This window comes from Dendrobates tinctorius, unplaced genomic scaffold (assembly GCF_039654945.1).
Source record: "Dendrobates tinctorius isolate UK_male_01 unplaced genomic scaffold, ASM3965494v1 ptg000011l, whole genome shotgun sequence".
NCBI classification, from domain to species: Eukaryota; Metazoa; Chordata; class Amphibia; order Anura; family Dendrobatidae; genus Dendrobates; species Dendrobates tinctorius.
The window spans coordinates 91,294,979-91,300,978 of NW_027361679.1; the positions used below are offsets into that span (position 1 = coordinate 91,294,979).

General features: G+C 33.5%; 2 non-coding genes across 2 annotated transcripts; both read left to right on the plus strand.

The window, feature by feature from the left end:
- Positions 1 to 4,093: 4,093 nt before the first annotated feature.
- Positions 4,094 to 4,179, plus strand: TRNAR-UCU (transfer RNA arginine (anticodon UCU)). The gene is given in 2 exon segments: positions 4,094 to 4,130; positions 4,144 to 4,179. It is a non-coding gene; the product is annotated as a tRNA-Arg (tRNA).
- Positions 4,180 to 5,615: 1,436 nt separating this feature from the next.
- Positions 5,616 to 5,701, plus strand: TRNAR-UCU (transfer RNA arginine (anticodon UCU)). The gene is given in 2 exon segments: positions 5,616 to 5,652; positions 5,666 to 5,701. It is a non-coding gene; the product is annotated as a tRNA-Arg (tRNA).
- Positions 5,702 to 6,000: the final 299 nt, after the last annotated feature.

A 6,000-nucleotide genomic window follows, 5' to 3' on the forward strand; every position in this document is an offset into this window, starting at 1 on the left:
AACCTTTCTAAAATTCTTATTTGTATGTGATTGCAAGATATTTCTTGATGATCTCTAATGTCGGGATTTGGAGTTTCTAGATATTTTTGGCTGATATGTCAACTATAACTTTAAAAAATGCATCTTTGGTGCAAGCATTCTCCAGTCCATCCATAGTTTGATGAAATGTTTGCATGGCTTTTTGGTATCAATTTTATGTCATTAATGCAAAACATGGACAATTGTTTGCTTAAAAGTAAAAAATAGGTTTAAAGATAAGAACAGAGTGTTATCAGCTGCCTTGTCCTCATAAACACCTTCTGCTGTGCTGATGAGACCACGGAAATCATACAAGCAGGTCATTTTTGGGAAACTGAAATTTAGTGGAAATGAGTTTTTTGCGATTAATTTAATTTTCATGGTAAGAACTGAGTTTGTAATTTTGGGCAATTCATCTGATCTCTTTTCAGAATAATCTAGAGTTAACACAAATTACCAGTATAAAATCTAAGGCAGTAAACTGTGAAAGCCAAATTTGGTATCAGTCTGAAAACTTTTCACCACTATTGTACAGTCCTAGATATTCTTAGAAAAAACTGCAAAAGGAAAAAATGAGGAATGGAAAAACATCTAAAGAAAAGTATAGCTGACTGCTAAAATCAGGATATCTAGTAGGAGACTCCAGGAAATTTCCCAGCATTTACTTGGACTAAAACAAATCTTCTCTGATAGTTTTTTCACATGGATAAAATTATTTCTTTTGTTTTGACTAATTTCCTTCCCAAACCAGTGGCCCATTAGCGTACAACGAAACTGATGTTCCAATTTGTTTTTCTCAGCTTAAGTTCCTGAGGGTCAGTGGCTACTGCATTGAATCTGTAGAAAGTGAAAAAGATCAAAGCTTGAGATTTAGAAACCAACAAAAGCTACCCCTTTTGTTATCTTGCATGAATTTCTATGTGACACTTTACCAACAGGTACCTTTGTTAGTAATTTAAAATGAACTGCTGGCATGTAAGACTAAAAAGTGCATGTAAGGAGTTTTAATATAAAATAGATCTTTCTTTTCTACAACATAGGCATTTTCCTGCTGACCAGTTTTACTTTTACATATAAGAAGGCGAAAACAAAGTTACAAAGAAAACAGGAATCTTTCTGTTATTTAATCATCAGGAAAATATTGTCTAGATTTGACAAAACACCTACTTCAACAAGAAGGCTTGTGGTTCTGTGGCGCACCAGAGTCGTATTTTGAGACATCAATACTTTATTTCGGTTGATCTTGAAAAGACGAAAAATGTTAATAACGTTTAGAGCAAATTAGATGTTATATTTAAAATTGAACTATGCAATTCAGCCACTGAAGGCTCATTGACCCAATGGATAACAGATATTTTTGCATATTTTTGGTCTAGTGTTTGGTGTTCTGTTACCTGTTTTCAGTAGACCATATTCTTTCTTGAATTTGAACCTTTCTAAAATTCTTATTTTATGTGATTGCAAGATATTTCTTGATGATCTCTAATGTCGGGATTTGGAGTTTCTAGATATTTTTGGCTGATTTGTCAACTATAACTTTAAAAAATGCAACTTTGGTGCAAGCATTCTCCAGTCCATCCATAGTTTGATGAAATGTTTGCATGGCTTTTTGGTATCAATTTTATGTCATTAATGCAAAACATGGACAATTGTTTGCTTAAAAGTAAAAAATAGGTTTAAAGATAAGAACAGAGTGTTATCAGCTGCCTTGTCCTCATAAACACCTTCTGCTGAGCTGATGAGACCACGGAAATCATACAAGCAGGTCATTTTTGGGAAACTGAAATTTAGTGGAAATGAGTTTTTTGCGATTAATTTAATTTTCATGGTAAGAACTGAGTTTGCAATTTTGGGCAATTCATCTGATCTCTTTTCAGAATAATCTAGAGTTAACACAAATTACCAGTATAAAATCTAAGGCAGTAAACTGTGAAAGCCAAATTTGGTATCAGTCTGAAAACTTTTCACCACTATTGTACAGTCCTAGATATTCTTAGAAAAACTGCAAAAGGAAAAAATGAGGAATGGAAAATCATCTAAAGAAAAGTATAGCTGACTGCTAAAATCAGGATATCTAGTAGGAGACTCCAGGAAATTTCCCAGCATTTATTTGGACTAAAACAAATCTTCTCTCATAGTTTTTTCACATGGATAAAATTATTTATTTTGTTTTGACTACTTTCCTTCCCAAACCAGTGGCCCATTAGCGTACAACGAAACTGATGTTCCAATTTGTTTTTCTCAGCTTAAGTTCCTGAGGGTCAGTGGCTACTGCATTGAATCTGTAGAAAGTGAAAAAGATCAAAGCTTGAGATTTAGAAACCAACAAAAGCTACCCCTTTTGTTATCTTGCATGAATTTCTATGTGACACTTTACCAACAGGTACCTTTGTTAGTAATTTAAAATGAACTGCTGGCATGTAAGACTAAAAAGTGCATGTAAGGAGTTTTAATATAAAATAGATCTTTCTTTTCTGCAACATAGGCATTTTCCTGCTGACCAGTTTTACTTTTACATATAAGAAGGCGAAAACAAAGTTACAAAGAAAACAGGAATCTTTCTGTTATTTAATCATCAGGAAAATATTGTCTAGATTTGACAAAACACCTACTTCAACAAGAAGGCTTGTGGTTCTGTGGCGCACCAGAGTCGTATTTTGAGACATCAATACTTTATTTCGGTTGATCTTGAAAAGACGAAAAATGTTAATAACGTTTAGAGCAAATTAGATGTTATATTTAAAATTGAACTATGCAATTCAGCCACTGAAGGCTCATTGACCCAATGGATAACAGATATTTTTGCATATTTTTGGTCTAGTGTTTGGTGTTCTGTTACCTGTTTTCAGTAGACCATATTCTTTCTTGAATTTGAACCTTTCTAAAATTCTTATTTTATGTGATTGCAAGATATTTCTTGATGATCTCTAATGTCGGGATTTGGAGTTTCTAGATATTTTTGGCTGATTTGTCAACTATAACTTTAAAAAATGCAACTTTGGTGCAAGCATTCTCCAGTCCATCCATAGTTTGATGAAATGTTTGCATGGCTTTTTGGTATCAATTTTATGTCATTAATGCAAAACATGGACAATTGTTTGCTTAAAAGTAAAAAATAGGTTTAAAGATAAGAACAGAGTGTTATCAGCTGCCTTGTCCTCATAAACACCTTCTGCTGTGCTGATGAGACCACGGAAATCATACAAGCAGGTCATTTTTGGGAAACTGAAATTTAGTGGAAATGAGTTTTTTGCGATTAATTTAATTTTCATGGTAAGAACTGAGTTTGCAATTTTGGGCAATTCATCTGATCTCTTTTCAGAATAATCTAGAGTTAACACAAATTACCAGTATAAAATCTAAGGCAGTAAACTGTGAAAGCCAAATTTGGTATCAGTCTGAAAACTTTTCACCACTATTGTACAGTCCTAGATATTCTTAGAAAAACTGCAAAAGGAAAAAATGAGGAATGGAAAATCATCTAAAGAAAAGTATAGCTGACTGCTAAAATCAGGATATCTAGTAGGAGACTCCAGGAAATTTCCCAGCATTTATTTGGACTAAAACAAATCTTCTCTCATAGTTTTTTCACATGGATAAAATTATTTATTTTGTTTTGACTACTTTCCTTCCCAAACCAGTGGCCCATTAGCGTACAACGAAACTGATGTTCCAATTTGTTTTTCTCAGCTTAAGTTCCTGAGGGTCAGTGGCTACTGCATTGAATCTGTAGAAAGTGAAAAAGATCAAAGCTTGAGATTTAGAAACCAACAAAAGCTACCCCTTTTGTTATCTTGCATGAATTTCTATGTGACACTTTACCAACAGGTACCTTTGTTAGTAATTTAAAATGAACTGCTGGCATGTAAGACTAAAAAGTGCATGTAAGGAGTTTTAATATAAAATAGATCTTTCTTTTCTACAACATAGGCATTTTCCTGCTGACCAGTTTTACTTTTACATATAAGAAGGCGAAAACAAAGTTACAAAGAAAACAGGAATCTTTCTGTTATTTAATCATCAGGAAAATATTGTCTAGATTTGACAAAACACCTACTTCAACAAAAAGGCTTGTGACTCTGTGGCGCAATGGATAGCGCATTGGACTTCTAGGGAGCTGATGTGATTCAAAGGTTGTGGGTTCGAGTCCCGCCAGAGTCGTATTTTGAGACATTAATACTTTAACTCGGTTCATCTTGAAAAGATGAAAAATGTTAATAACGTTTAGAGCAAATTAGATGTTACATTTAAAATTGAACTATGCAATTCAGCCACTCAAGGCTCACTGACCCAATGGAAAACAGATAGGGCACAATTCATTATTGCATATTTTTGGTCTAGTGTTTGGTGTTCTGTTACCTGTATTCAGTAGACCATATTCTTTCTTGAATTTGAACCTTTCTAAAATTCTTATTTGTATGTGATTGCAAGATATTTCTTGATGATCTGTAATATCGGGATTTGGAGTTTCTAGATATTTTTGGCTGATATGTCAACTATAACTTTAAAAAATGCAACTTTGGTGCAAGCATTCTCCAGTCCATCCATAGTTTGATGAAATGTTTGCATGGCTTTTTGGTATCAATTTTATGTCATTAATGCAAAACATGGACAATTGTTTGCTTAAAAGTAAAAAATAGGTTTAAAGATAAGAACAGAGTGTTATCAGCTGCCTTGTCCTCATAAACACCTTCTGCTGTGCTGATGAGACCACGGAAATCATACAAGCAGGTCATTTTTGGGAAACTAAAATTTAGTGTAAATGAGTTTTTTGCTATTAATTTAATTTTCATGGTAAGAACTGAGTTTGTAATTTTGGGCAATTCATCTGATCTCTTTTCAGAATAATTTAGAGTTAACACAAATTACCAGTATAAAATCTAAGGCAGTAAACTGTGAAAGCCAAATTTGGTATCAGTCTGAAAACTTTTCACCACTATTGTACAGTCCTAGATATTCTTAGAAAAAACTGCAAAAGGAAAAAATGAGGAATGGAAAAACATCTAAAGAAAAGTATAGCTGACTGCTAAAATCAGGATATCTAGTAGGAGTCTCCAGGAAATTTCCCAGCATTTACTTGGACTAAAACAAATCTTCTCTGATAGTTTTTTCACATGGATAAAATTATTTCTTTTGTTTTGACTAATTTCCTTCCCAAACCAGTGGCCCATTAGCGTACAACGAAACTGATGTTCCAATTTGTTTTTCTCAGCTTAAGTTCCTGAGGGTCAGTGGCTACTGCATTGAATCTGTAGAAAGTGAAAAAGATCAAAGCTTGAGATTTAGAAACCAACAAAAGCTACCCCTTTTCTTATCTTGCATGAATTTCTATGTGACACTTTACCAACAGGTACCTTTGTTAGTAATTTAAAATGAACTGCTGGCATGTAAGACTAAAAAGTGCATGTAAGGAGTTTTAATATAAAATAGATCTTTCTTTTCTACAACATAGGCATTTTCCTGCTGACCAGTTTTACTTTTACATATAAGAAGGCGAAAACAAAGTTACAAAGAAAACAGGAATCTTTCTGTTATTTAATCATCAGGAAAATATTGTCTAGATTTGACAAAACACCTACTTCAACAAAAAGGCTTTTGACTCTGTGGCGCAATGGATAGCGCATTGGACTTCTAGGGAGCTGATGTGATTCAAAGGTTGTGGGTTCAAGTCCCACCAGAGTCGTATTTTGAGACATTAATACTTTAACTCGGTTCATCTTGAAAAGATGAAAAATGTTAATAACGTTTAGAGCAAATTAGATGTTACATTTAAAATTGAACTATGCAATTCAGCCACTCAAGGCTCACTGACCCAATGGATAACAGATAGGGCACAATTCATTATTGCATATTTTTGGTCTAGTGTTTGGTGTTCTGTTACCTGTATTCAGTAGACCATATTCTTTCTTGAATTTGAACCTTTCTAAAATTCTTATTTGTATGTGATTGCAAGATATTTCTTGATGATCTCTAATGTCGGGA